This window comes from Triturus cristatus, chromosome 8, assembly GCF_964204655.1.
Source record: "Triturus cristatus chromosome 8, aTriCri1.1, whole genome shotgun sequence".
Lineage (NCBI taxonomy): Eukaryota > Metazoa > Chordata > Amphibia > Caudata > Salamandridae > Triturus > Triturus cristatus.
Window position 1 is genome coordinate 57,235,564 of NC_140591.1, and position 15,358 is coordinate 57,250,921.

General features: G+C 37.7%; 5 non-coding genes across 5 annotated transcripts; all 5 read left to right on the forward strand.

Moving 5' to 3' along the window:
• The first annotated feature begins 3,153 nt into the window (after positions 1-3,153).
• TRNAF-GAA (transfer RNA phenylalanine (anticodon GAA)) lies at positions 3,154-3,226 on the forward strand. Its single transcript has one exon. It is a non-coding gene; the product is annotated as a tRNA-Phe (tRNA).
• Positions 3,227-7,238: 4,012 nt separating this feature from the next.
• TRNAF-GAA (transfer RNA phenylalanine (anticodon GAA)) lies at positions 7,239-7,311 on the forward strand. The gene has a single exon. It is a non-coding gene; the product is annotated as a tRNA-Phe (tRNA).
• Positions 7,312-8,987: 1,676 nt separating this feature from the next.
• On the forward strand, positions 8,988-9,060 carry TRNAF-GAA (transfer RNA phenylalanine (anticodon GAA)). Its single transcript has one exon. It is a non-coding gene; the product is annotated as a tRNA-Phe (tRNA).
• Positions 9,061-10,155: 1,095 nt separating this feature from the next.
• TRNAF-GAA (transfer RNA phenylalanine (anticodon GAA)) lies at positions 10,156-10,228 on the forward strand. Its single transcript has one exon. It is a non-coding gene; the product is annotated as a tRNA-Phe (tRNA).
• Positions 10,229-14,819: 4,591 nt separating this feature from the next.
• On the forward strand, positions 14,820-14,892 carry TRNAF-GAA (transfer RNA phenylalanine (anticodon GAA)). Its single transcript has one exon. It is a non-coding gene; the product is annotated as a tRNA-Phe (tRNA).
• Positions 14,893-15,358: the final 466 nt, after the last annotated feature.

Below are 15,358 nucleotides of genomic sequence, written 5' to 3' on the forward strand. Positions count from 1 at the left end.
TTCAGATGACATAGCTTACCTACTCAGGCCAAATACCTCTGTGTAATATGGTGCTAGTCCATTCAGAGTAAAAAACAAAAGCTACCTAACCTGGATCCGAAAAATGCTATTTACCTATTGCACCCGTTAACTGATGAATGATACAGGACATCTTAAAACATAGCTCTAGCATGAGGTTTAGCATGTATTTTCTTGGGAAGTTTAAAAGAAAGGATGAAGACCCAAACTACCAGCAGGCTGAAATAGCTCAGTTGGGAGAGCGTTAGACTGAAGATCTAAAGGTCCCTTGTTCAATCCCGGGTTTCGGCACAATTTCAACTTCTGCTTTTCATGTCACAAAAGCTGTGTGGAGTTAAATCAACGCTCTTCTTTATCAAAACCTTTTATCAATCTGATCAACAACACAATCAATTCAACATATTATTTACTTTCTGTCTTCCTTTCAAACGTGCTTCCACCTCTCTTGTATTCAACTATGCCTCATTTATTTGCAACTTCTTGCTTTATTTTAAAGTAAAGCTTTGCCTGCATCAGACTCCAATTCCCCTTATACAAAACTGTCAGTAGTCAGATGACATAGCTTGTACACCCTGGCCATATAGGTCTGTGTTTCAGAGTATAAGTCAATTCAGAGTTTAGAAAAAAAAATTCTACCTACCTTGTCCCCTAAAAAGGATATTCACTCATCAGACCAAGTTACCTGCTGAATGATACTGGACACTTTAACACATAACTATAAACGAAAATAGAATGACCAGGTTCTGTATGTATCGTCTACAATTATTAATAATACATCAGGAGGCCACAGGGACTTGTTGGCTGAAATATCTCAGTTGGGAGATCGTTAGACTGAAGAGCTTAAGGTACCTGATTCAATCCTGACTTTCAGCACAATGCGAGGGGATCCTACATTCTTGCAAAATATTTCTTGAAATCAGCTCTAGTTTTTTTTCTTTATTTCTCAAAATATTTTATCAACTGATCAACAACATGATAACTTCAACAAAAAGTTGTCTTTCTGTCCTCCTTCTAAACTTGCTTCCACCTCTCTTGCCATCAGCTTTGATGACGAATTTATCCCATTTTATACTTTTTTCAAAGTAAACTCTTGTCTGCATCAGCTTTCACTTCTCCTTGAACAAAGTTGTCAGTATTGAGATGACATAGCTTACCTACTCAGGCGACATACGTCTGTGTAATACAGTGCTGGTCCACTCAGAGTTTTAAAAGAAAAACGACCTAACATTTATCCCAAAAACGCTACTCACCCATTTCACCAGTTAGCTGCTGAACAATGCAGGACACATTAAAACACAGCTCTAACCTCAGATTGAAAATCCAGGTTCTGCATCTCTGTTCTGGGATTGTTCAAAAAAAGAGGCTGAATACTATAGCTGCTGGCAGGCCGAAATTGCTCAGTTGGGAGAGCGTTAGACTGAAGATCTAAAGGTCCCTGGTTCGATCCCGGGTTTCGGCACATTTTGAACTTCTGCTTTGCATGCCACAAAGACTATTTTGAGTCAACTCATATTGACTTTGTTTATAATGATCAAAACCTTTTATCAAGATAATCGACAATACAATTAATTCAACATATTATTTACTTTCTGTCTTTCTTTCAAACTTGCTTCCACCTCTCTTGTATTCAACTTTGCCTCCTTTATTTCCCAATTCTTCCTTTAATTGAAAGTAAAGCTTTGCCTGCATCAGCCTCCAGTTCCCCTTATACAAAACTGTTAGTAGTCAGATGACCTAGCTTGCCGACCCTCGCCATATAGGTCTGTGTTTCTGAGTATAAGTCCATTCATAGTTTACAAACATCATCTAACTAACTTGGCTCCTAAAAAGGAAATTCACCCATCAGACCAATTTAGCTACTGAATAATACTGGACAATTTAACACATAACTGCACATGCAGATAGAGTGACCAGGTTCTGCATTTATCTTTAACAATTATAAAAAATACAACAGAAAGCCAAAATTGCCAGCTGGATGAAATAGCTCAGTTGGGAGAGCAGTAGACTGAAGATCTAAAGGTCCCTGGTTCAATCCCGGGTTGAGGCACATTTTGAACTTCTGCTTTGCATGCCACAAATGCTATTTGGAGTCAACTCATATTGACGTTGTTTATAATGATCAAAACCTTTTATCAAGCTGATCGATAAGACAACCATTTCAACATATTTTTTACATTCTGTCTTTCTGTCAAACTTGCTTCCACCTCTCTTGTATTCAACTTTACCTGCTTTATTTGCCAATTCTTCCTTTAATTGAAAGTAAAGCTTTGCCTGCATCAGCCTCGAGTTCCCCTTATACAAAACTGTTAGTAGTCAGATGACCTAGTTTGCCTACCCTCGCCATATAGGTCTGTGTGTCTGAGTATAAGTCCATTCATAGTTTACAAACATCTTCTAACTAACTTGGCTCCTAAAAAGGAAATTCACCCATCAGACCAATTTAGCTGCTGAATAATATTGGACAATTTAACACATAACTGCACATGCAGATAGAATGACCAGGGTCTGCATTTATCTTTAACAATTATCAAAAATACAACAGAAAGCCAAAATGGCCAGCTGGATGAAATAGCTCAGTTGGGAGAGTGTTAGATTGAAAATCTAAAAGTCCCTTGTTCAATGCTGGGTTTCGGAAAAGTCTGAGAGGTTTCTTGCTTCTCACAAAATATTTCTTGGTATCAGCTCAAGTTTTTCTTTCTTTATTTATCAAAATATTTGATCAACTGATCGACAACATGATCAATTCAACATAGAATTGTCTTTCTGTCCTCCTTGTAAATTTGCTTCCACCTCTCTTGCATTCAGCTTCGACTACAAATGTTTCCTATTTCATGCTTTTTTCTAAAGTAAACTCTTGTCTGCATCAGCTTCCACTTCTCCTTGAACACAGATTTCAGTATTCAGATGACATAGCTTACCTACTCAGGCCAAATACCTCTGTGTAATATGGTGCTAGTCCATTCAGAGTAAAAAACAAAAGCTACCTAACCTGGATCCGAAAAATGCTATTTGCCTATTGCACCCGTTAACTGATGAATGATACAGGACATCTTAAAACATAGCTCTAGCATGAGGTTGAGCATCTATTTTCTTGGGAAGTTTAAAAGAAAGGATGAAGACCCAAACTACCAGCAGGCCGAAATAGCTCAGTTGGGAGAGCGTTAGACTGAAGATCTAAAGGTCCCTGGTTCAATCCCGGGTTTCGGCACAATTTCAACTTCTGCTTTTCATGTCACAAAAGCTGTTTGGAGTTAAATCAACGCTCTTCTTTATCAAAACCTTTTATCAATCTGATCAACAACACAATCAATTCAACATATTATTTACTTTCTGTCTTCCTTTCAAACTTGCTTCCACCTCTCTTGTATTCAACTATGCCTCATTTATTTGCAACTTCTTGCTTTATTTTAAAGTAAAGCTTTGCCTGCATCAGCCTCCAATTCCCCTTATACAAAACTGTCAGTAGTCAGATGACATAGCTTGTACACCCTGGCCATATAGGTCTGTGTTTCAGAGTATAAGTCAATTCAGAGTTTAGAAAAAAAAATTCTACCTACCTTGTCCCCTAAAAAGGATATTCACTCATCAGACCAAGTTACCTGCTGAATGATACTGGACACTTTAACACATAACTATAAACGAAAATAGAATGACCAGGTTCTGTATGTATCGTCTACAATTATTAATAATACATCAGGAGGCCACAGGGACTTGTTGGCTGAAATATCTCAGTTGGGAGATCGTTAGACTGAAGAGCTTAAGGTACCTGATTCAATCCTGACTTTCAGCACAGTGCGAGGGGATCCTACATTCTTGCAAAATATTTCTTGAAATCAGCTCTAGTTTTTTTTCTTTATTTCTCAAAATATTTTATCAACTGATCAACAACATGATAACTTCAACAAAAAGTTGTCTTTCTGTCCTCCTTCTAAACTTGCTTCCACCTCTCTTGCCATCAGCTTTGATGACGAATTTATCCCATTTTATACTTTTTTCAAAGTAAACTCTTGTCTGCATCAGCTTTCACTTCTCCTTGAACAAAGTTGTCAGTATTGAGATGACATAGCTTACCTACTCAGGCAACATACGTCTGTGTAATACAGTGCTGGTCCACTCAGAGTTTTAAAAGAAAAACGACCTAACATTTATCCCAAAAACGCTACTCACCCATTTCACCAGTTAGCTGCTGAACAATGCAGGACACATTAAAACACAGCTCTAACCTCAGATTGAAAATCCAGGTTCTGCATCTCTGTTCTGGGATTGTTAAAAAAAAGAGGCTGAATACTATAGCTGCTGGCAGGCCGAAATAGCTCAGTTGGGAGAGCGTTAGACTGAAGATCGAAAGGTCCCTGGTTCGATCCCGGTTTTCGGCACATTTTGAACTTCTGCTTTGCATGCCACAAAGACTATTTTGAGTCAACTCATATTGACTTTGTTTATAATGACCAAAACCTTTTATCAAGATAATCGACAATACAATTAATTCAACATATTATTTACTTTCTGTCTTTCTTTCAAACTTGCTTCCACCTCTCTTGTATTCAACTTTGCCTCCTTTATTTCCCAATTCTTCCTTTAATTGAAAGTAAAGCTTTGCCTGCATCAGCCTCCAGTTCCCCTTATACAAAACTGTTAGTAGTCAGATGACCTAGCTTGCCGACCCTCGCCATATAGGTCTGTGTTTCTGAGTATAAGTCCATTCATAGTTTACAAACATCATCTAACTAACTTGGCTCCTAAAAAGGAAATTCACCCATCAGACCAATTTAGCTACTGAATAATACTGGACAATTTAACACATAACTGCACATGCAGATAGAGTGACCAGGTTCTGCATTTATCTTTAACAATTATAAAAAATACAACAGAAAGCCGAAATTGCCAGCTGGATGAAATAGCTCAGTTGGGAGAGCAGTAGACTGAAGTTCTAAAGGTCCCTGGTTCAATACCGGGTTTAGGCACATTTTGAACTTCTGCTTTGCATGCCACAAATGCTATCTGGAGTCAACTCATATTGACGTTGTTTATAATGATCAAAACCTTTTATCAAGCTGATCGATAAGACAACCATTTCAACATATTTTTTACATTCTGTCTTTCTGTCAAACTTGCTTCCACCTCTCTTGTATTCAACTTTACCTGCTTTATTTGCCAATTCTTCCTTTAATTGAAAGTAAAGCTTTGCCTGCATCAGCCTCGAGTTCCCCTTATACAAAACTGTTAGTAGTCAGATGACCTAGTTTGCCTACCCTCGCCATATAGGTCTGTGTGTCTGAGTATAAGTCCATTCATAGTTTACAAACATCTTCTAACTAACTTGGCTCCTAAAAAGGAAATTCACCCATCAGACCAATTTAGCTGCTGAATAATATTGGACAATTTAACACATAACTGCACATGCAGATAGAATGACCAGGGTCTGCATTTATCTTTAACAATTATCAAAAATACAACAGAAAGCCAAAATGGCCAGCTGGATGAAATAGCTCAGTTGGGAGAGTGTTAGATTGAAAATCTAAAAGTCCCTTGTTCAATGCTGGGTTTCAGAAAAGTCTGAGAGGTTTCTTGCTTCTCACAAAATATTTCTTGGTATCAGCTCAAGTTTTTCTTTCTTTATTTATCAAAATATTTGATCAACTGATCGACAACATGATCAATTCAACATAGAATTGTCTTTCTGTCCTCCTTCTAAATTTGCTTCCACCTCTCTTGCATTCAGCTTCGACTACAAATGTTTCCTATTTCATGCTTTTTTGTAAAGTAAACTCTTGTCTGCATCAGCTTCAACTTCTCCTTGAACACAGATTTCAGTATTCAGATGACATAGCTTACCTACTCAGGCCAAATACCTCTGTGTAATATGGTGCTAGTCCATTCAGAGTAAAAAACAAAAGCTACCTAACCTGGATCCGAAAAATGCTATTTACCTATTGCACCCGTTAACTGATGAATGATACAGGACATCTTAAAACATAGCTCTAGCATGAGGTTGAGCATCTATTTTCTTGGGAAGTTTAAAAGAAAGGATGAAGACCCAAACTACCAGCAGGCTGAAATAGCTCAGTTGGGAGAGCGTTAGACTGAAGATCCAAAGGTCCCTGGATCAATCCCGGGTTTCGGCACAATTTCAACTTCTGCTTTTCATGTCACAAAAGCTGTTTGGAGTTAAATCAACGCTCTTCTTTATCAAAACCTTTTATCAATCTGATCAACAACACAATCAATTCAACATATTATTTACTTTCTGTCTTCCTTTCAAACGTGCTTCCACCTGTCTTGTATTCAACTATGCCTCATTTATTTGCAACTTCTTGCTTTATTTTAAAGTAAAGCTTTGCCTGCATCAGCCTCCAATTCCCCTTATACAAAACTGTCAGTAGTCAGATGACATAGCTTGTACACCCTGGCCATATAGGTCTGTGTTTCAGAGTATAAGTCAATTCAGAGTTTAGAAAAAAAAATTCTACCTACCTTGTCCCCTAAAAAGGATATTCACTCATCAGACCAAGTTACCTGCTGAATGATACTGGACACTTTAACACATAACTATAAACGAAAATAGAATGACCAGGTTCTGTATGTATCGTCTACAATTATTAATAATACATCAGGAGGCCACAGGGACTTGTTGGCTGAAATATCTCAGTTGGGAGATCGTTAGACTGAAGAGCTTAAGGTACCTGATTCAATCCTGACTTTCAGCACAGTGCGAGGGGATCCTACATTCTTGCAAAATATTTCTTGAAATCAGCTCTAGTTTTTTTTCTTTATTTCTCAAAATATTTTATCAACTGATCAACAACATGATAACTTCAACAAAAAGTTGTCTTTCTGTCCTCCTTCTAAACTTGCTTCCACCTCTCTTGCCATCAGCTTTGATGACGAATTTATCCCATTTTATACTTTTTTCAAAGTAAACTCTTGTCTGCATGAGCTTTTACTTCTCCTTGAACAAAGTTGTCAGTATTGAGATGACATAGCTTACCTACTCAGGCGACATACGTCTGTGTAATACAGTGCTGGTCCACTCAGAGTTTTAAAAGAAAAACGACCTAACATTTATCCCAACAACGCTACTCACCCGTTTCACCAGTTAGCTGCTGAACACTGCAGGACACATTAAAACACAGCTCTAACCTCAGATTGAAAATCCAGGTTCTGCATCTCTGTTCTGGGATTGTTCAAAAAAAGAGGCTGAATACTATAGCTGCTGGCAGGCCGAAATAGCTCAGTTGGGAGAGCGTTAGACTGAAGATCTAAAGGTCCCTGGTTCGATCCCGGGTTTTGGCACATTTTGAACTTCTGCTTTGCATGCCACAAAGACTATTTTGAGTCAACTCATATTGACTTTGTTTATAATGATCAAAACCTTTTATCAAGATAATCGACAATACAATTAATTCAACATATTATTTACTTTCTGTCTTTCTTTCAAACTTGCTTCCACCTCTCTTGTATTCAACTTTGCCTCCTTTATTTCCCAATTCTTCCTTTAATTGAAAGTAAAGCTTTGCCTGCATCAGCCTCCAGTTCCCCTTATACAAAACTGTTAGTAGTCAGATGACCTAGCTTGCCGACCCTCGCCATATAGTTCTGTGTTTCTGAGTATAAGTCCATTCATATTTTACAAACATCATCTAACTAACTTGGCTCCTAAAAAGGAAATTCACCCATCAGACCAATTTAGCTACTGAATAATACTGGACAATTTAACACATAACTGCACATGCAGATAGAGTGACCAGGTTCTGCATTTATCTTTAACAATTATAAAAAATACAACAGAAAGCCAAAATTGCCAGCTGGATGAAATAGCTCAGTTGGGAGAGCAGTAGACTGAAGATCTAAAGGTCCCTGGTTCAATCCCGGGTTTAGGCACATTTTGAACTTCTGCTTTGCATGCCACAAATGCTATTTGGAGTCAACTCATATTGACGTTGTTCATAATGATCAAAACCTTTTATCAAGCTGATCGACAAGACAACCATTTCAACATATTTTTTACATTCTGTCTTTCTGTCAAACTTGCTTCCACCTCTCTTGTATTCAACTTTACCTGCTTTATTTGCCAATTCTTCCTTTAATTGAAAGTAAAGCTTTGCCTGCATCAGCCTCGAGTTCCCCTTATACAAAACTGTTAGTAGTCAGATGACCTAGTTTGCCTACCCTCGCCATATAGGTCTGTGTGTCTGAGTATAAGTCCATTCATAGTTTACAAACATCTTCTAACTAACTTGGCTCCTAAAAAGGAAATTCACCCATCAGACCAATTTAGCTGCTGAATAATATTGGACAATTTAACACATAACTGCACATGCAGATAGAATGACCAGGGTCTGCATTTATCTTTAACAATTATCAAAAATACAACAGAAAGCCAAAATGGCCAGCTGGTTGAAATAGCTCAGTTGGGAGAGTGTTAGATTGAAAATCTAAAAGTCCCTTGTTCAATGCTGGTTTTCGGAAAAGTCTGAGAGGTTTCTTGCTTCTCACACAATATTTCTTGGTATCAGCTCAAGTTTTTCTTTCTTTATTTATCAAAATATTTGATCAACTGATCGACAACATGATCAATTCAACATAGAATTGTCTTTCTGTCCTCCTTGTAAATTTGCTTCCACCTCTCTTGCATTCAGCTTCGACTACAAATGTTTCCTATTTCATGCTTTTTTCTAAAGTAAACTCTTGTCTGCATCAGCTTCCACTTCTCCTTGAACACAGATTTCAGTATTCAGATGACATAGCTTACCTACTCAGGCCAAATACCTCTGTGTAATATGGTGCTAGTCCATTCAGAGTAAAAAACAAAAGCTACCTAACCTGGATCCGAAAAATGCTATTTGCCTATTGCACCCGTTAACTGATGAATGATACAGGACATCTTAAAACATAGCTCTAGCATGAGGTTGAGCATCTATTTTCTTGGGAAGTTTAAAAGAAAGGATGAAGACCCAAACTACCAGCAGGCCGAAATAGCTCAGTTGGGAGAGCGTTAGACTGAAGATCTAAAGGTCCCTGGTTCAATCCCGGGTTTCGGCACAATTTCAACTTCTGCTTTTCATGTCACAAAAGCTGTTTGGAGTTAAATCAACGCTCTTCTTTATCAAAACCTTTTATCAATCTGATCAACAACACAATCAATTCAACATATTATTTACTTTCTGTCTTCCTTTCAAACGTGCTTCCACCTGTCTTGTATTCAACTATGCCTCATTTATTTGCAACTTCTTGCTTTATTTTAAAGTAAAGCTTTGCCTGCATCAGCCTCCAATTCCCCTTATACAAAACTGTCAGTAGTCAGATGACATAGCTTGTACACCCTGGCCATATAGGTCTGTGTTTCAGAGTATAAGTCAATTCAGAGTTTAGAAAAAAAAATTCTACCTACCTTGTCCCCTAAAAAGGATATTCACTCATCAGACCAAGTTACCTGCTGAATGATACTGGACACTTTAACACATAACTATAAACGAAAATAGAATGACCAGGTTCTGTATGTATCGTCTACAATTATTAATAATACATCAGGAGGCCACAGGGACTTGTTGGCTGAAATATCTCAGTTGGGAGATCGTTAGACTGAAGAGCTTAAGGTACCTGATTCAATCCTGACTTTCAGCACAGTGCGAGGGATCCTACATTCTTGCAAAATATTTCTTGAAATCAGCTCTAGTTTTTTTTTCTTTATTTCTCAAAATATTTTATCAACTGATCAACAACATGATAACTTCAACAAAAAGTTGTCTTTCTGTCCTCCTTCTAAACTTGCTTCCACCTCTCTTGCCATCAGCTTTGATGACGAATTTATCCCATTTTATACTTTTTTCAAAGTAAACTCTTGTCTGCATGAGCTTTTACTTCTCCTTGAACAAAGTTGTCAGTATTGAGATGACATAGCTTACCTACTCAGGCGACATACGTCTGTGTAATACAGTGCTGGTCCACTCAGAGTTTTAAAAGAAAAACGACCTAACATTTATCCCAACAACGCTACTCACCCGTTTCACCAGTTAGCTGCTGAACACTGCAGGACACATTAAAACACAGCTCTAACCTCAGATTGAAAATCCAGGTTCTGCATCTCTGTTCTGGGATTGTTCAAAAAAAGAGGCTGAATACTATAGCTGCTGGCAGGCCGAAATAGCTCAGTTGGGAGAGCGTTAGACTGAAGATCTAAAGGTCCCTGGTTCGATCCCGGGTTTTGGCACATTTTGAACTTCTGCTTTGCATGCCACAAAGACTATTTTGAGTCAACTCATATTGACTTTGTTTATAATGATCAAAACCTTTTATCAAGATAATCGACAATACAATTAATTCAACATATTATTTACTTTCTGTCTTTCTTTCAAACTTGCTTCCACCTCTCTTGTATTCAACTTTGCCTCCTTTATTTCCCAATTCTTCCTTTAATTGAAAGTAAAGCTTTGCCTGCATCAGCCTCCAGTTCCCCTTATACAAAACTGTTAGTAGTCAGATGACCTAGCTTGCCGACCCTCGCCATATAGTTCTGTGTTTCTGAGTATAAGTCCATTCATATTTTACAAACATCATCTAACTAACTTGGCTCCTAAAAAGGAAATTCACCCATCAGACCAATTTAGCTACTGAATAATACTGGACAATTTAACACATAACTGCACATGCAGATAGAGTGACAGGTTCTGCATTTATCTTTAACAATTATAAAAAATACAACAGAAAGCCAAAATTGCCAGCTGGATGAAATAGCTCAGTTGGGAGAGCAGTAGACTGAAGATCTAAAGGTCCCTGGTTCAATCCCGGGTTTAGGCACATTTTGAACTTCTGCTTTGCATGCCACAAATGCTATTTGGAGTCAACTCATATTGACGTTGTTCATAATGATCAAAACCTTTTATCAAGCTGATCGACAAGACAACCATTTCAACATATTTTTTACATTCTGTCTTTCTGTCAAACTTGCTTCCACCTCTCTTGTATTCAACTTTACCTGCTTTATTTGCCAATTCTTCCTTTAATTGAAAGTAAAGCTTTGCCTGCATCAGCCTCGAGTTCCCCTTATACAAAACTGTTAGTAGTCAGATGACCTAGTTTGCCTACCCTCGCCATATAGGTCTGTGTGTCTGAGTATAAGTCCATTCATAGTTTACAAACATCTTCTAACTAACTTGGCTCCTAAAAAGGAAATTCACCCATCAGACCAATTTAGCTGCTGAATAATATTGGACAATTTAACACATAACTGCACATGCAGATAGAATGACCAGGGTCTGCATTTATCTTTAACAATTATCAAAAATACAACAGAAAGCCAAAATGGCCAGCTGGTTGAAATAGCTCAGTTGGGAGAGTGTTAGATTGAAAATCTAAAAGTCCCTTGTTCAATGCTGGTTTTCGGAAAAGTCTGAGAGGTTTCTTGCTTCTCACAAAATATTTCTTGGTATCAGCTCAAGTTTTTCTTTCTTTATTTATCAAAATATTTGATCAACTGATCGACAACATGATCAATTCAACATAGAATTGTCTTTCTGTCCTCCTTGTAAATTTGCTTCCACCTCTCTTGCATTCAGCTTCGACTACAAATGTTTCCTATTTCATGCTTTTTTCTAAAGTAAACTCTTGTCTGCATCAGCTTCCACTTCTCCTTGAACACAGATTTCAGTATTCAGATGACATAGCTTACCTACTCAGGCCAAATACCTCTGTGTAATATGGTGCTAGTCCATTCAGAGTAAAAAACAAAAGCTACCTAACCTGGATCCGAAAAATGCTATTTGCCTATTGCACCCGTTAACTGATGAATGATACAGGACATCTTAAAACATAGCTCTAGCATGAGGTTGAGCATCTATTTTCTTGGGAAGTTTAAAAGAAAGGATGAAGACCCAAACTACCAGCAGGCCGAAATAGCTCAGTTGGGAGAGCGTTAGAATGAAGATCTAAAGGTCCCTGTTTCAATCCCGGGTTTCGGCACAATTTCAACTTCTGCTTTTCATGTCACAAAAGCTGTTTGGAGTTAAATCAACGCTCTTCTTTATCAAAACCTTTTATCAATCTGATCAACAACACAATCAATTCAACATATTATTTACTTTCTGTCTTCCTTTCAAACTTGCTTCCACCTCTCTTGTATTCAACTATGCCTCATTTATTTGCAACTTCTTGCTTTATTTTAAAGTAAAGCTTTGCCTGCATCAGCCTCCAATTCCCCTTATACAAAACTGTCAGTAGTCAGATGACATAGCTTGTACACCCTGGCCATATAGGTCTGTGTTTCAGAGTATAAGTCAATTCAGAGTTTAGAAAAAAAAATTCTACCTACCTTGTCCCCTAAAAAGGATATTCACTCATCAGACCAAGTTACCTGCTGAATGATACTGGACACTTTAACACATAACTATAAACGAAAATAGAATGACCAGGTTCTGTATGTATCGTCTACAATTATTAATAATACATCAGGAGGCCACAGGGACTTGTTGGCTGAAATATCTCAGTTGGGAGATCGTTAGACTGAAGAGCTTAAGGTACCTGATTCAATCCTGACTTTCAGCACAGTGCGAGGGGATCCTACATTCTTGCAAAATATTTCTTGAAATCAGCTCTAGTTTTTTTTCTTTATTTCTCAAAATATTTTATCAACTGATCAACAACATGATAACTTCAACAAAAAGTTGTCTTTCTGTCCTCCTTCTAAACTTGCTTCCACCTCTCTTGCCATCAGCTTTGATGACGAATTTATCCCATTTTATACTTTTTTCAAAGTAAACTCTTGTCTGCATCAGCTTTCACTTCTCCTTGAACAAAGTTGTCAGTATTGAGATGACATAGCTTACCTACTCAGGCGACATACGTCTGTGTAATACAGTGCTGGTCCACTCAGAGTTTTAAAAGAAAAACGACCTAACATTTATCCCAAAAACGCTACTCACCCATTTCACCAGTTAGCTGCTGAACAATGCAGGACACATTAAAACACAGCTCTAACCTCAGATTGAAAATCCAGGTTCTGCATCTCTGTTCTGGGATTGTTCAAAAAAAGAGGCTGAATACTATAGCTGCTGGCAGGCCGAAATAGCTCAGTTGGGAGACCGTTAGACTGAAGATCTAAAGGTCCCTGGTTCGATCCCGGGTTTCGGCACATTTTGAACTTCTGCTTTGCATGCCACAAAGACTATTTTGAGTCAACTCATATTGACTTTGTTTATAATGATCAAAACCTTTTATCAAGATAATCGACAATACAATTAATTCAACATATTATTTACTTTCTGTCTTTCTTTCAAACTTGCTTCCACCTCTCTTGTATTCAACTTTGCCTCCTTTATTTCCCAATTCTTCCTTTAATTGAAAGTAAAGCTTTGCCTGCATCAGCCTCCAGTTCCCCTTATACAAAACTGTTAGTAGTCAGATGACCTAGCTTGCCGACCCTCGCCATATAGGTCTGTGTTTCTGAGTATAAGTCCATTCATAGTTTACAAACATCATCTAACTAACTTGGCTCCTAAAAAGGAAATTCACCCATCAGACCAATTTAGCTACTGAATAATACTGGACAATTTAACACATAACTGCACATGCAGATAGAGTGACCAGGTTCTGCATTTATCTTTAACAATTATAAAAAATACAACAGAAAGCCGAAATTGCCAGCTGGATGAAATAGCTCAGTTGGGAGAGCAGTAGACTGAAGATCTAAAGGTCCCTGGTTCAATCCCGGGTTTAGGCTCATTTTGAACTTCTGCTTTGCATGCCACAAATGCTATTTGGAGTCAACTCATATTGACGTTGTTTATAATGATCAAAACCTTTTATCAAGCTGATCGATAAGACAACCATTTCAACATATTTTTTACATTCTGTCTTTCTGTCAAACTTGCTTCCACCTCTCTTGTATTCAACTTTACCTGCTTTATTTGCCAATTCTTCCTTTAATTGAAAGTAAAGCTTTGCCTGCATCAGCCTCGAGTTCCCCTTATACAAAACTGTTAGTAGTCAGATGACCTAGTTTGCCTACCCTCGCCATATAGGTCTGTGTGTCTGAGTATAAGTCCATTCATAGTTTACAAACATCTTCTAACTAACTTGGCTCCTAAAAAGGAAATTCACCCATCAGACCGATTTATCTGCTGAATAATATTGGACAATTTAACACATAACTGCACATGCAGATAGAACGACCAGGGTCTGCATTTATCTTTAACATTTATCAAAAATACAACAGAAAGCCAAAATGGCCAGCTGGATGAAATAGCTCAGTTGGGAGAGTGTTAGATTGAAAATCTAAAAGTCCCTTGTTCAATGCTGGGTTTCGGAAAAGTCTGAGAGGTTTCTTGCTTCTCACAAAATATTTCTTGGTATCAGCTCAAGTTTTTCTTTCTTTATTTATCAAAATATTTGATCAACTGATCGACAACATGATCAATTCAACATAGAATTGTCTTTCTGTCCTCCTTCTAAATTTGCTTCCACCTCTCTTGCATTCAGCTTCGACTACAAATGTTTCCTATTTCATGCTTTTTTGTAAAGTAAACTCTTGTCTGCATCAGCTTCCACTTCTCCTTGAACACAGATTTCAGTATTCAGATGACATAGCTTACCTACTCAGGCCAAATACCTCTGTGTAATATGGTGCTAGTCCATTCAGAGTAAAAAAAAAAGCTACCTAACCTGGATCCGAAAAATGCTATTTACCTATTGCACCCGTTAACTGATGAATGATACAGGACATCTTAAAACATAGCTCTAGCATGAGGTTGAGCATCTATTTTCTTGGGAAGTTTAAAAGAAAGGATGAAGACCCAAACTACCAGCAGGCCGAAATAGCTCAGTTGGGAGAGTGTTAGACTGAAGATCTAAAGGTCCCTGGTTCAATCCCGGGTTTCGGCACAATTTCAACTTCTGCTTTTCATGTCACAAAAGCTGTTTGGAGTTAAATCAACGCTCTTCTTTATCAAAACCTTTTATCAATCTGATCAACAACACAATCAATTCAACATATTATTTACTTTCTGTCTTCCTTTCAAACTTGCTTCCACCTCTCTTGTATTCAACTATGCCTCATTTATTTGCAACTTCTTGCTTTATTTTAAAGTAAAGCTTTGCCTGCATCAGCCTCCAATTCCCCTTATACAAAACTGTCAGTAGTCAGATGACATAGCTTGTACACCCTGGCCATATAGGTCTGTGTTTCAGAGTATAAGTCAATTCAGAGTTTAGAAAAAAAAATTCTACCTACCTTGTCCCCTAAAAAGGATATTCACTCATCAGACCAAGTTACCTGCTGAATGATACTGGACACTTTAACACATAACTATAAACGAAAATAGAATGACCAGGTTCTGTATGTATCGTC